At 39.5% G+C, this 15,130-nt stretch overlaps 1 pseudogene; it reads right to left on the bottom strand.

Moving 5' to 3' along the window:
- Positions 1-13,682: 13,682 nt before the first annotated feature.
- Positions 13,683-14,327, bottom strand: LOC130458139 (heterogeneous nuclear ribonucleoprotein D-like; annotated as a pseudogene).
- Positions 14,328-15,130: the final 803 nt, after the last annotated feature.

Genomic DNA, 15,130 nt, shown 5'->3' with positions numbered 1-15,130 from the left:
TATGCATTACAATCGACAGCACGCAGCTTTCTAATGTCAACACTTTCAAGTACCTGGGCAGCACCATCGCCAACGATGGGTCCCTAGACCACGAGATTAATGCCAGGATCCAAAAGGCCAGCCAGTCACTCGGGCGGCTGCGCTCCAAAGTCCTCCAACACAGCGGTGTAAGCACTGTGACGAAGCTCAAAGTGTATAACGCAGTGGTCCTCAGCTTGCTCCTGTACGGTTGTGAAACATGGACACTGTACCAGAAGCACATGAAACAGCTGGAGCAATTCCACCAACGCTCTCTCCGGTCAATCATGAGGATCCGATGGCAGGACCGTATCACCAACCAGGAAGTCCTCGACAGAGCCAACTCCACCAGCATTGAAGTCATGGTCCTCAAAACCCAGCTACGATGGTCTGGAAACGTCATCCGCATGGAATCACAGCGAATACCAAGACAGGTATTCTATGGTGAACTGTCAGCTGGACTCAGGAAACAAGGCCAACCAAAGAAAAGATTCAAGGATCAGCTAAAGTCCAACTTGAAGTAGGCTGGCATTACACCAAAGCAACTAGAACTCGCTGCCTCTGACAGAAGCAGCTGGCAAACCCACATTCACCATGCCACCGCCACCTCTGAAGATGAGCGACGTCGACGTCTTGCCGCTGGGTGTGAATGCTGACACCAGGCCACAACCGCACCTCCCATAACAACTGGCATCCCATGCCCCATGTGCCACAAACTCTGCGCCTCAGCCTTTGGACTTCAAAGCCACATGAGGGTACACCGTAGATGAAACTACACAAAGACAATAGTCATTCTCGATCACCGAGAGACTACCACTACTACTTACTAGCTAAGGAACCCAGGAACTAAACCTTTGCAAGAAGGGTCTTCATAGAGTTGATGAACTACTCTTATCTCATTCTCCTCTCTCACCTAAAAATCCCAAACCCTAAAAATCTAGTTATCTAGCTGCACTAACCCAAACCTCTTTTAATTGTTACTTGAGGTATTGGTCTGTGTCAGATTAGACAGAGACCCAAGGGACAGATCCCCAAGTCCAGATGGACTCAGATCTCTCTGCTTACTGACAGCTGCAGATGACTGGATATTGCTTCAGGCTAGCTTCAGGTTCAAAGATCTTCTTCCAAGGGAAACACAGATCTCAACAGCAAGGACAGGTACAGGAACTCCACCAAGTATTTGGCAGCAAGTACTTCCAGGTGCTTGCAGTCAGCAAACTCTCAGAAAGATTAACTGCTCCTGAGTTTTCAGCTCAATCCTCCTTTCAACATTCCAGAATCGTTCCTCATGCATATGCCCTCTGCAGATCATCATCTCTTACTATAACCCTCTCTTCCTTATAACAAGACCCAGAAGAATCCAGGGTTATCCAGAGAAAGACTGAAATGAATAAAAAGACTGAAATGAATAAAAAGTGCTGGAGCATGACTGTGAGCTTTAGAGCCATGTGCTATACAGATTTGTCCACTATCTCAAGAATAATCAAATTTATCTTCCTCTAAAACTCTTTTCCCTCTGCACATTCTAAAGTCACATCCACAGGCCCACCCATTTTGTAATAGTCATAAGACAGTAGAATTTTCCCAAGGGATCAGTGCAACATGAGAAGCCTTCCAAAACACAAGATACATTTTCTGTCAAAGAATACTATGCCATAGCAGAGCCTCACAAATAAACAAACAGGACTTACATGAATTTTAATTCAGAACTCACTGCCTTTTGAACAAAAAGAGCCACTTAATACAAATTTGAAGAAAGCAGATCTTAAAGAGTTCAGAAAAGAGTATGTTCCCATGCAATTTGAAATGGGAAATGGTCTCAGGAGACATGGAAAGCCCTCAAGAATGAAATTTTGAAGACATAAGAGAAATTATTCCAGTGAAAATGGGGACCTCTAAAGAGACTGATGTGAATTCATAGGAAAGTCAGCCACCAGGTAGGATTTTAAGGAGAAACATGCCCATCTTCCATTCTAATATCAAATATATAAAGAGAAAGTCTGACTACACTGGCATGGGCATTGTACCCCCAAAATTATAGAAATGTTTCAGGCAAACTAAAAGCAGGGAAATTCCTTTGCTCCCTTCTATCCTTGTGACTCCTAACCCAAAACATCTGATAATGTCTATAAAACCCTGAGAGGATCGTCCTTTAGGTTTGAGATGGATATAGAGATACACATCCAGGCTACACCTTGATACCATCAGGTTGTATCTCAGACATCCATCTGTCTCCTAAACTATGAGAGTCACCCCCTATGTCTCCAGTCAGACCCCAGTCAGATGACCCCCACCACCACCACATGCCTCCATCATGACACAGTCATGTCTTTTCTGTTGTAAAACCCCAGAATTGATGTCATTGGGGGAACAGATTTTTCCATCCATTCTGTCCCTCCAAGGTACAGGTTTCATCTTACTGTTCCAACTAGGACCATGATGGTGAACTTATGACACATGTGTCGGCACTGACACGTGTAGCCATTTTCAATGATACATGGCCACATGTGGGCTCAGCATGCCTTGGGCCCTAAAGCCACTGGGGGAGCCCGAAGCTGTGGCTGTGGCCATGCCCTGGCCTGGCGGGGGAAGGAGGGGAGGGAGGGCTACTCCACAAGCTGGCAGCAGAGGCTGGGGAGGTGGAACTCACTAGACAGCTGGGGCCTGTGGGACTCACAGGGTGGGGAAGAGGAGTGTGCTCAGAGAAGGAACCAGTGTGGGCAGGCAGGCTGGGGGAAAGAGCTTCTGTATGCATAATAATTTAACTCTTCAGTTTAATTTACTTCAGTTTAATTTACTTAATTTACCAGAACAACCTAGATTTCTTGGTGATGTTCTAGACCCAAATAAGTTTTACTTTGTTTAAAAATATGTTTGCCAAGGTTGAAAGATTTGCTACATCCTTAAAAATTGTGACAAATATCCATCAGTTCATGGGGGTTTTTTTATGTCATATGTCATATGTTATATGTCAACTTATGTGAAATATGATAGTGGGTTTGTTTGCTATTGGAATTAACTGGATTATTGTGAATTTTTACTTTGGTACTTCTTTGAATGTGCATTATCTACTGTATTACTGTTTTATTCTGAAAATCATTTGTACTCACATATGGCTGACACTGTGTCACTGATTGTAAACTATATGTTTTTGATTTTTAAAACTTTTTTATTATTGTTTTTCTTTCCATGTGCAATATAGTATTTCAGTATTATTTTTTCTCTCCTTTTTGTATTTGAAGCACATATCAACAGTACTGAGAAGATTTTTCTTTAAATTTTTTTATTTTGCAGTAATAGAAATTTAAAATACATTTGCCCTAATGTCAATGCATAACCAAAAAGCTTTAGACTATAAAAATGATGCCACTGAAGTCGGGACATTAATGCATTGCTGGTGGAGTTGTGAATTTATCCAACCATTCTGGAGGGCAAGAAAAAATTGGAAAATGAGGGGATGCCCTTCAATTGGGGAATGGCTGAACAAAGTGTGGTATATGTTGGTGATGGAATACTATTGAGCTCAAAGGAATAATAAAGTGGAGGAATTTCATGGGAACTAGAACAACCTCCAGAAACTGATGCAGAGCGAAAGGAGCAGAACCAGGAGAACATTGTACACAGAGACTGATACACTGTGGTATAATCGAATGCAATGGTCTTCTCCATTAGTGGCAATGCAGTGATTCGAACAACTTGGAGCGATCTACAAGAAAAACCATTATCCACATTCAGAGGAAAAACTGTTGGAGTAGAAACACAGAAGAAAAACAACTGCTTGATTACATGGGTTGAGGGGATATGATTGGGGAGTTAAGATTCTAAGTGGACATCCTAATGCAAACACCAACAACATGGAAATAGGTTCTGATCAAGGTCACATGTAATACCCAGTGGAATTGCACGTCAGTTACAGGAAGGGCTGGGGTGGGAAGGGAGGAATAGAATATGATTTTTGTAACCAAGGATTAATGTTTGAAATCGATCAAATTAAAAAAAAAATTTTTTTTAATGATGCCACTGTTTGTTTAAAAAAAATTATGGGACTTTGCTTAATGATTCTATCTGATTCCAGGAGAAGGAAATACAAAAAGAGCTATTGCACAGTGCTAAAGAAGCATAAAGCTACTTGCATAGTGCCAATCAAGCACAAGGTCATAGAGACCAAACAATCCTAAGTGGATTGATGACACTCTGCACAAGGAGCACAAGGACTTGATCATGTGTGAGACTCAAGGTTGTGGCTGTTTAACATATGTTGAATGCAGGACTTCCTTGAGCCACACTCTCTATATTAAATACATGATATCAATTATTCTGACTTCATCTTGGCTCCCATTTCCTGCTATAATCTAGTCCCTCTTCTGTCTTTCATGGTGTGGCAAGCTTTCTGTGGTCCTGGCTACTGATTGGGTAAATGCATAATTGCTTAAATTATTTTAATTGGGCCCTGATTCAAGGACGTGTAATAGGTTTATTTTTCCTTAGAATTTTTACATATAAGGCTTTGATAGTCTATATTTCATCCAGAAGTTATCTTTTTCTCTTTCATTTGGATTTTTTTTGATGTTTTTGATTTCTCTTGCCAATTGATTCATATACCTCATAACTCAGCCATGCATCCCTAAGTGATCCCTGTGTTTTTCAACACCCTCTTTAGGGGGGAATGTATAAATTATTCTAAAATGCAAAGTTTAAATTCTTTTGAGGGTAATTTTAGGTTAAGAAACATGATACCTCTCTGAAACCAGAAATGAACTGTTTGGAGAAGACACCATGAAGATGCCTCCACAGGAGGCATCAGAAGATCCAGAGTGAACTTTGGGATGTGGTGATTTGAACTGTGTGGGACTGAATGCATTTGTTTTGTACTCTTATGCTGAAGGGGACTGCCCCCTAACTGGCTTTTTGTCAATGCACCCAGCAATCATGGGTTTGTTCTTTTGCCTTTTAACCCCAAATTACTAAAAGTTGATTATGTTAAATGATCAAATTGGGGAGACTAGCCCCCCAAAATTGATCATGGTGGAAATGTATAATTGAAAATCTGTTACCCTAAAAAAGAACTACATTTCCTGGGAACTCACTGACTTCTTGTCATTATGTAATCCCTGTAGGCAGGGAATAAATATTTAGTGGGTGGTCCTGCTCTCTCTCTTTTAGCTTCCTGTCAGTGAGCATGGTGGTGGTTATTGTGGGCCTGTTGATGTGTACCCCTGGGGTTTGGGAAGGATACCTCTTGCAAGAATGCAAGACTCCAAAACTTAGCTTAAAAACAAAAAAAGAGATTTATTAATTTAGAAAGTAATGTTGAGAATGGCCAGAAGGATAGCAAAGTGGAACAGCAAGATAGGGAGCAGTTCCTTGGGAAGACAGAATGAAAGGAAAGGCTGTTCCCCCAAACGACATCAGTTCTGAGGTTTTTATATCTTTTTACAACAGATTCTATGCCCTGGTGGGGACATGACTTAGAGTGGTAAGCCCTCAGGCATTTGGTGGGGTGAGGTGGTCATCTGACTGCGGTCTTCCGGAGGCATAAAGATTCATCTCTTTGTCCATCTTAAGTCTAGAGGATGTTCAAAGGTAGATAGTCACCTCAAGACTCTAAGAGGGGTCATTGGATGTTTCCAGGTTCAGAGTCCCGAGGATGGAAGGGAGCGAGGGAGTTTCCCTGATAATAGTCTTCCTGCTTTTCTGGGGTACAGTGCCCACGTCAGTGGTAAGATTGGGTTTGAACTATCTGATCAGCCATGATTTTTATTTTGTATACCTTTTATTCTTTTATTTCTAATGATCATTAATAAATCTCCATAAATATATTTTTATTGGTTGTATTTAATTTTAATTTTAATATTTATGTGAATCAATTTGCAAAAGAAAACTTTAAAAATTAAAAAAAATCTAAATAAAAGAGAAAAATATCTTTTGGATGAAATACACATTTCAATCTAGCCACTGCTCTGAGGCCAACTGGCTGGGGCAAGGCAGGGCCGGTGGAAGACTGGGTGGGGCTCCAGTCCAAATACAATGGAGGAGTGCCTGGAACCTATTACCACACATTTTTAGCACCCTGAAAATTTTAGCAATGGCTTTACTTACAATTTTTCCCTCTATGTACTTTTGTGAGACCTTATTCTCAGTATTAAATAATATCAAAACCAACGACAAAAAAAGATTGACAGATGAAGTTTGTAGCACTTGCTTAGGCTTGAAGTATACAAAATATCAACCTTTGATTGAAGATTTAGCCAATGAAATTCAGCAACAAAAAAAATCACTAATAGGCAGGTTAGTTAAAGAATTCTTCCTCCCCCTCACTTATCTTAGTTCACAGTGCCCCACACAAGTTAAATAATTTCAAGACCAAAAAAAGAAAACTGAATAGAAGTCACTAAGCAGGTAAGTTAAATATTTAGTTTTTGGTTTATTAAATACAGTTATATATTACAACTATACATTTTTGTTATTTATAAATATCATGAAATTATGGGTTTTTTCTTTCTTGAAGTGACACACCACCGAGTTATGATCAGTTTTTTGGTGAATTTTGACACACCAAACTCAAAAGGTTGCCCGTCACTGAACTAGGAGATAGCCTGCTATCTATACTATCCTCCTGGCCAGATTCAGCATTACCTTCTAAGTTAATAAATTTCTCTTTTTATTTTTAAGCTAAGTTTCAGACTTGCATTCTTGCAAAAGGTATCCTTCCTGATCCCCCAAGATTCACTTCAAGCCCCCACCCCCCAGACTATGTTACCTCTTAGGCAATCAATTTCAGTAATTCCCTATTGCCTCAAAACTCAAGTCTAAAACCATGTGTTTGACTTTGAGAGCCCTCCATGACCTTTTCTCCCCTTTCCAGGCTTTTTTATACCTTGTATTAATTGAAAAACAAAAACAAACAAACCCTCCCCTCCCCCCAAGTATTAAATAGTCAGAAAAACCATTTTTTAAGGAAAGGAGTTTAGCACAAATTAGGCCTCCTCACAGAGATGTGAGCTATCAACCCACACAGAGTTCTAGACTCTGGTAGCTTTGGTCACCAAACTCCCAATTCCAAAGAGCCATTAAAGTGGGAAGTTTAAATCCCTTCCTAGAGGACCCTGGGATGGGAGGGATACTTGATTGACTTTACAATGGTAACAAAGGAAAATGAGGAGTCCCAGACAGGAATAACAGGGAGGGGCTGATGCTTTACAATAGACACAAAAAGGGAAAGATCCAGTCAAGGGCTGGGTGGATAAAGGACTTTAGCTTAAGGAGGGAAATCATTGGGACAAAAGAGATACTTAACATTTGATGGGATTAGCCCTCCCCACCTAAAGTATTTTAAGGTATATTGTTAGTCTGCGACTTAGAAGTTGGACTTTCCACTCAGGTAGAAACTCTCATGTGACAAGGTCAAACTAGGGACTTTTCACCTTTAAGCTAAGTAAACTGAGGTTATTGAATTTTACTAGGCTACAAGTTTGGGGGCTTCTAGATTCCACATTGACACTTGAAACCTCCTCCCTTCCACCTAGGGTCTCTAAGTCAGTAATACTGACTTCTTTGCTGTTTTACTCATATTGACATGGGCACTGTACCCCCAGAAACCCAGGCCAACTATTATTAGGGAAAACTCCTTTGCCCTTGCATCCTTGTGACTCTTAACCTAGAAACACCCAATGACCCCACCCAGGGTCCTGAGATGTTTACCCTCTTTTGTCCTCTAGATTTAAGGTGAACAAAGAAATGAATCTTTATGCCTCCAGGCAGACCCCAGTCAGATGACCACCCCACTCCATCAAATGCATGAGGGACTAACATTCTAGTCAAGTCCACACCAGGACATAGTATCTAAAGAGTATATAAACCCTAGAACTGATGTCATCTGGGGGACAGCCTCTCCATCCAGGCTGTCTCCATGGAGGAACAGCCTTTCCTTTCATGCTGTCCTCCCAAGGAACTGCTCCCCATCTTGCTGTTCTACCTTGCTATCCTCTTGGCCACTCTCAACATTACTTTCTAAATTAATAATCTCTTTTTGTTTTTAAGTTAAGTTTCGGAGTCATTGCATGATTGCAAAAGGTATCCTTCCCAAACCCCAAAGGGTATCCTTCCATTCCCATAACAATATGATTCTCATTTCTTGGCATTCTCACTGTTTTCAGTCTTTGGAAGTCTCACTCATCTCAGCAATGCTTCCTGGCTTCTTTCAAGTCAAAGCTAAATTCCTATTTTCTGCTAAAAGCCTTTCCTAATCCCACTTCTAATGCCTTTCTTCTCCTGATTGTTGTTGATTTATGCCATCTACATCCTTTTTGCAATATTATTTGCGCATTGTCTCTCTCATCAAACTGCAAACTCCTTTGGATCAATGACTGTCACTGTCTTTTGCCTTTCTTTGTATCCCAAAGCTTAATAAAGTAACTGACCCAGAGTAGATATTTAGTAAATACTACTTGGCACTGTGTAGAAATGGAAGAAAGGGCAGGTAACTGAGGAAGAATACAAAGTAGTACTTCAAAAACAATCATCACTGAGACCATGAGTTTAGAAAAGTAAATGAAGAAAAGAAAGCTAGGCAATACAGCTCAGGTCTGAAAACAAAAAATATACCTTCAGTATATGTTCAAAACACTTCTGATGGGAAATTGAGGCTTTCCAAACCCGTGGGAAGCCCCAAGGTAGGAAGATAGAAAAAGGATAGAAGTTCTGGATGCCGAGAAGGGCGTGAGGGAGCCAAGTTCGAGATGTCAAAAATGAGTCAGAGATCAGTTATTAATAATATCTTGGAGTCGCAGCCAAGCTCCGATCAATGGACATCACTGGAAGGCTATTTCCCATCCAAAGACCCCAATTTAACACTACACTGGTCAGAGGATGATATAGCTCAGCTAAGAGAATGAATAGAGAATGCTAGGTATTAGCATTGGAAAAGAGACACCTGGCCAAAGGCCAGGTTTCAGGTAGAGATAGAGAGGAGAAAGGTGGAAAGACAGTTCTCTGTGAGATTGTCCAAGAGAGAGAGAGATGGCCACGGCTCCCTATTTAATCTCTTTGATATGCAAATGTACTCAATACATATTGATAAATTACATAATGTCTCAATACATATTGATGAGTTACATAGTATATTGCCATTGGATAATTGCAAATTACGACAAGGTGAAGGTGGAGTTTTTATCCTCAGGTGAGTAAGACAAAGGGAAGCAAGGTTTCGCGCCCTAACCTTAGCCATGCTGGGAACAGAGTTTATTGCCATGCGCAGAATGGCCATGTGCCCACACACAATCCTTGCCTCTTAATTATACATATGGGCTGGACTACTACAGAAATGATCATTATTAATCTTAGAACAGCAAGGTTGGAGCAGAGCCTCAAAAATAATTCAGTCCAGCCAAATTTGTTGAAGGAATCTCTTCCTTCAGCCCTGACTAGTGTCAAGCAACTTTTTCCCTAAATTCTGCCAGTGAAAGAAAACTTCCTAACAGGGAATTTGTGTCATGGGTGTCACTGAATAGAATAGGAGGTAGGGTAGTGGGGAGACATGTGCTTTAGGAGGATCATTTTGAAAGCTGAGTGGAGGATAGACTCGAGATGGGAAGAAATTTGTGGCAAAAGACCTTCGATTGCAATAATCCAGGGGCAAAGTGATGGGGGCAGGCAGCAGGATGTTTCCAGTGTAACTGGAGAGAAGGGTATATAAGAGAGATATTAGGAAGGTAGAATCGAGGTGACAACCTCAGGATTTGAGCGAACCCCAATAATGATCCTGTTCAATTCCCTATCTGTTGAAGAAATCTCCTCCTTCATGCTTGACAAACTGATCATGCAACTTATTTTTAGCTTGGGCAGAGAAATCCCTAAAAGGACTACAAACTAGGTGACGACTAGCTTTCCCACCTCTGCTCCCAATCTCTTTCCAGTTGACTTGAAAAATAAGGCGGAAATCAGCCCCACTGGAAGACTTGGGGTCTTATGCTATTTTGTTTCTCTACAGTCCGCTACTGTATCTGAACTCTTGCCTCCAAACAGCGTCAATTTGGTAAAACCCAGAGGTCTGTCATTCCCATTTATGGATTCTCTCTTATTGTGTAGCGTCGGGTTCCCACTAGGTGGCGCTGCCACTCACTTTAAGTTAGATGCTTTGGAGATCTGAGCAGGAGAACCCACCCCTACACGCAAACTGCATGGACACACTGGACCTAGCAGATAAAAAGTTCATATTATAATGACTTATATAACAGATTTTGGCAAGTATTGCTTCCTAGTGCTCCCCAGGGATTATTGAAGGTTAGATTCCGATTTATGCACATAAAGAGAAAAAAAAGCCGGAGTTTTGGTGTTTTTTTTTTCTCTTCAGGGAAATTAAAATTTAAGATCCGGAAATCAAAGGGGTCGCCACTTAATTCTCCTGTTTTTCTCTCTATTTTTTCTGCCTAAATTTCAAGCACTGGTGGAAAGAAGGGGAAGAGGGCTCTGCATCCGGAATCTCAAAACCATCGCACATTTCCGCTTGCTGTGGAAATTAAAGTTTTAGTCATTTCTTTAAAAGTCTATACATAGCTCTCTTCTCAGAGGAGTTAAAAGAAATTTGCGTGTCCAGAACTGCAGGAAATTGCTCTCCAAATTCAGATGTAAAACGCGTCTCTGTTCTTTACTCGTCGTTTAGCTACAGATTATTAGTAGTAAACAACCATAATTTGTTTTGGCTTCATCTTGGTCCCAGAAACCTCTAAAATATAATTGTCTTCTCTGAGGATCGAACCCAGGACCTTCAGATTATGAGACTGACACACTGCCTACTGCACTAAGAGAGCATCCACATTAAGAGTCCTCTCAAGTTCTTAAGGAAAAAAATTATCCCCATTTTCAACTGCCGTGATGCTTATGTTTTCTCGTCTTTTATTCTTTATTTTCAATTGGATATAATGTGATCTTTAGATAGCCTGAAAAAGGATCCTTGGCTACATTACCCATTTTACTCTAATTTCCATTTGGGGGCGCTGGAAAGACTTGGATCAAACAAAAGAGAAGGGTCCCAGGAAAGAACACACCAGTCCTGTGCCATCATCTTAGGTAGAGTTATCTGAAGGTACATAGCATCCATAGTGTGGCTCCAACCTACCTTTCCAAACTTCTCTCTCAACCACTCTTACTCTTACTGATGGGTTAGATCCATTCAAAGCATCTTTCACACCAGTCTGCATTTAAACGCAGGAACTATTCACTAGCCTTACCAGGACTCTCCCATCAATTCGGTTGCCACCTCTTCTCTTTCTTCCAGGTTCCGTTGCCCATGGGCAGTATGTCACCCACAATATTCCCCAGTGTAAGGGAATCAGAATAATATGTAATTGGGAAATGTTAAATAAAAATACAATAAGCATAACATATTATATTTTATGTATTTTAAAGCTAAGTCAATATGAAGCTCACAGGGATCTTTATGTATGGATTATTAGCCCTCATTTCTATTTGAGTTTGATGCTATTGGATCTAGGACATTGGTATTCTAAGTGGGATGTATCCCCTCCAACAGGGAAGACATGGTCATCTTTTGGGGATATGGGAAGAAAATACAATATATTTTATTTTTATTCCCTTGTTCTATGAACATACAAGACATTATCTGGACTGATCCAATGCCCTCACTCAATAATACCCAAGTCACCCCATATTGAGTACTGGACAGGAACATGTAGCCATTGAAATTTTCAAGAGACAGCATTTCTTAATCTTAAGATAATTTATTATTTGACTGATCAAGACATCCTAATTGTAGTCAAAAAACTTTTTCAGCTATCATAAGATAAATGGAAACTCCTGGCCATGGTAATAAATGCATTTTGGGGAGCTCATTATTCAACGCCTGCCTAGACTATCCCCAGACATCTCTAATTTGCAATCAGCTAATTAGGAAATGGTCCATTAGATTTCAACTATTCCCCAAACTGATAGGTGATGTTTTGCATGTACACCAGAAAATAACCATTACAGAACTTTCCTGTTACCCAAAGTTTATGAAAGGATCACATTCCTCAGGACAAAGAGAATGCAAAAACCTAAAGACTTAATGGAACTCCTGGCTCAGGAATTCTCCCTAACATTACTGATTTGAGGACTTTATAGCTCAGAACCTAAGTATAAAAATTAAAACAGTATATGAGAAATAAATTCTCATAAACCCTGGAGGCCAGTCAATCCAAGCCTAAAATGATCTAGAGAAATCAGGAATCATGTCCTCCATGTACCAAGTCTTCATTTTTCCAGGTTCAGAATCCCAACTTCCTTCATATGAATCATACTAATCTGGGATAGAGATCAGCTCCCTTATTGTGGACACTGTCTTATAATTAATATACCTAAGGATGAATTAGTTTCTGTGGCCACAATTGTTGTTATATAAGCCAAAAGCTGTGGCTTAGTCTCGACACCTGAGTGTTTCAGCCCCACATAAACTATTGTGAACTCAAATGTCCAGCATTCCTATACTTTGGAAGTGGTTTTTCTTTTTTCAAATGGAAGGCCAAAAATTGATGTTTAGTCTTATCTCATTTAAACTGAGGTCTGGCACTTATAGGATATCCAGTATCTATGAAAGTCCTTTTCTGGAGATCTTTGGATTTATTATCTCTCTCAGATTCATGTTATCCACCAATGATTAAAAAACAAACAATCAGGCTATCTATAGTTTTATCCAAGTCACTGAAACAACTATTGACCAAGTCCTTCAGAGCACACTGGTCTCCATCTACCTCTCTAGTAGTACTAGGGTAGGTTTGTCCTTGGTGAACTCCAACACATCCTTTTCTATGTGATCACAAACCAACACACTAAGAACAAAGAATCTTAAATATGAGTGAGAAAAATAGACAGGACCCTTAATTCAAGGAAGCTTTCTTTCTTTTTTTTAAACAATCATAATTTATTTTTGAGAATCATTTAACAGGAAATTATACAAATGAAAAAAATTAAATGCTGCTACTTCCTCTTTTTAAGATTTAACTGTTTTTAGAAGTTTTGTCTAGTATTTTATTATATTATTCCAAATGTTTACAAATCCAAACAAAACAAGCATTTCCATATACAAAGAAAAAGAAGATATTACACAAATAAAACACAAATATATACGTTTAACTTACTTTTCTTTATATATAAAACATATATAATATATCCCATCCACAAGTATCCCAACCCCTTCCTATCCTCCCGAAATCACATAGGATAATTGTCAGGGGAACCAAAATGATCATATACAGTTTTCCATATTTTATCTTTCCATTCACTTTCTGGAGTTAACATTCTCAGTTTATTCTTCCAATATTTGTCCTGTGGCTGTGTATAATTCATTTCACTGTCTATTATCTCATATAGTTCTTTCCAGGTTTTTTATAATTTCTTATGGTACGGTAGTATTCCATCACAATCATATAGCTCAGTTTTATACACATACAATTTGCATAAATACAGATTCATATTTGTCATAACACAGATAGCAAAAGACAAAGTAAAAACAAGAAAACTAAATCAGCAGCTGTATACAATTGGACATAGAGGTGTCATGTACACTACAACTCTTTTACAAAATGGTCATCTCAGATCAATTAGAAGACCACTCTCCATTCAATGTTGTCTTCCTGAAAGATAGGTTGCTATAGCATCTGTACCTGTTTTCTCCATATCCCCCTTTAATATGACTGGGCATTGTTTTGGTGATTACCACCCCTTTGGGATATCTTGGTATAAGTGCTTTGTTGGCCACTGTAGTCTGCATATTCCTGTCCATATCCATAGTTTCCATAGCTATCCCCAGTATAATCATATCTATCATAGCCACTATAGTTTTGATCACCATCATAGACATTAATGTAATTTCCATATCCTTGATCATAATAGTTATTAAATTCTTAGTTTCTGACCTTAACCATGACCCCTAGTTCTGTCTGGTCCACCAACCCCAGCACTGTTCCCCCCTTTCTGTTATTGCTATTACTGCCTGTATATTTCTTTGGCCTGGGGCAACTTTGATTTCACACTCCCCAGAGCTAATCTGATGATATGTTTTTTTTAAATAATTTATTTACTGATTTTTCATCTGTATATGTGATAAAACAGAATCATCTTTCATTTGTTTTTGTGTCCATAGGAAGTTCAATATTCTCTCCAATATTCTCTCAATCTTTCCAAATGCTCCAAAATATTCTTTTATTTGTTCTTCAAAAGTATCTGCACTTGGATGGGAGACAAATACCTTTTTTGGGGGGGGCGCTCCTTTTCCTTTAAAGCTTTGGACTTTTGGGGTCTATCAACTTGCCATTGTAAAAATAAATTGGCGAGTTGTAAAAATAAAATAAATTACATCAACATGCCAGTGCCAGAGGATATAAATATGCATTAGTGGTAGTAGACAGATTAACAAGGTGGACAGAGGCATATCCAGCTAAGAAAAATAACCTAGCCTGTGTAGTGAAGACACTCTTGAAAGAAATAATCCCCAGATATGGCATTCCAAATAGTATTGACTCAGATAGAGGAACTCACTTTACATCCAAGATCCTGCAAGAAATCTATAAAAATCTGGGCATAAAAGGTAATCTGCACGACATCTATCGCCCAGAAAGTTCAGGGCAGGTCAAAAGGATGAACACAGAATTAAAAACTGCAGTGGGAAAATTATGAGCACAAACACACCTAAAGTGTACAGAAGTTCTCCCACTTGCACTGTTCCATCTCAGAATGATGCCCAGAGGAGATTTGCATCATATCCCCATACAAGATACTTTTTGGACAATCTCTTTGGCATGCCTGGACCACAAAACCATCTTACATTTCCATGCTAGGAAGATAATGCCAATTACACACATATCTGACAGAGATACAGGATAGGCCAAAAGAACTGAGAAGCTTAGGATTATTAGTGCAAAGGTTACCACTGAATTTTTCACTACACAACTTCAGCCCATGAGATAAAGTATATGTGAAAAACTTCACCAGAAGCACATCAACAGAACCAAAGTGGAATGGACCACTCCAAGTTGCTTTTACTACACCCACTTCAATTAAAATTATAGGAAAAGAACCATGGATCCATGCTTCTCATGTAAAACACCACTTTGCCCAA

This window comes from Monodelphis domestica, chromosome 3 (assembly GCF_027887165.1).
Source record: "Monodelphis domestica isolate mMonDom1 chromosome 3, mMonDom1.pri, whole genome shotgun sequence".
Classification (NCBI taxonomy): Eukaryota; Metazoa; Chordata; class Mammalia; order Didelphimorphia; family Didelphidae; genus Monodelphis; species Monodelphis domestica.
Note: the sequence above shows the minus strand (reverse complement) of the source record. Positions and strands in the feature narration are given on the sequence as shown.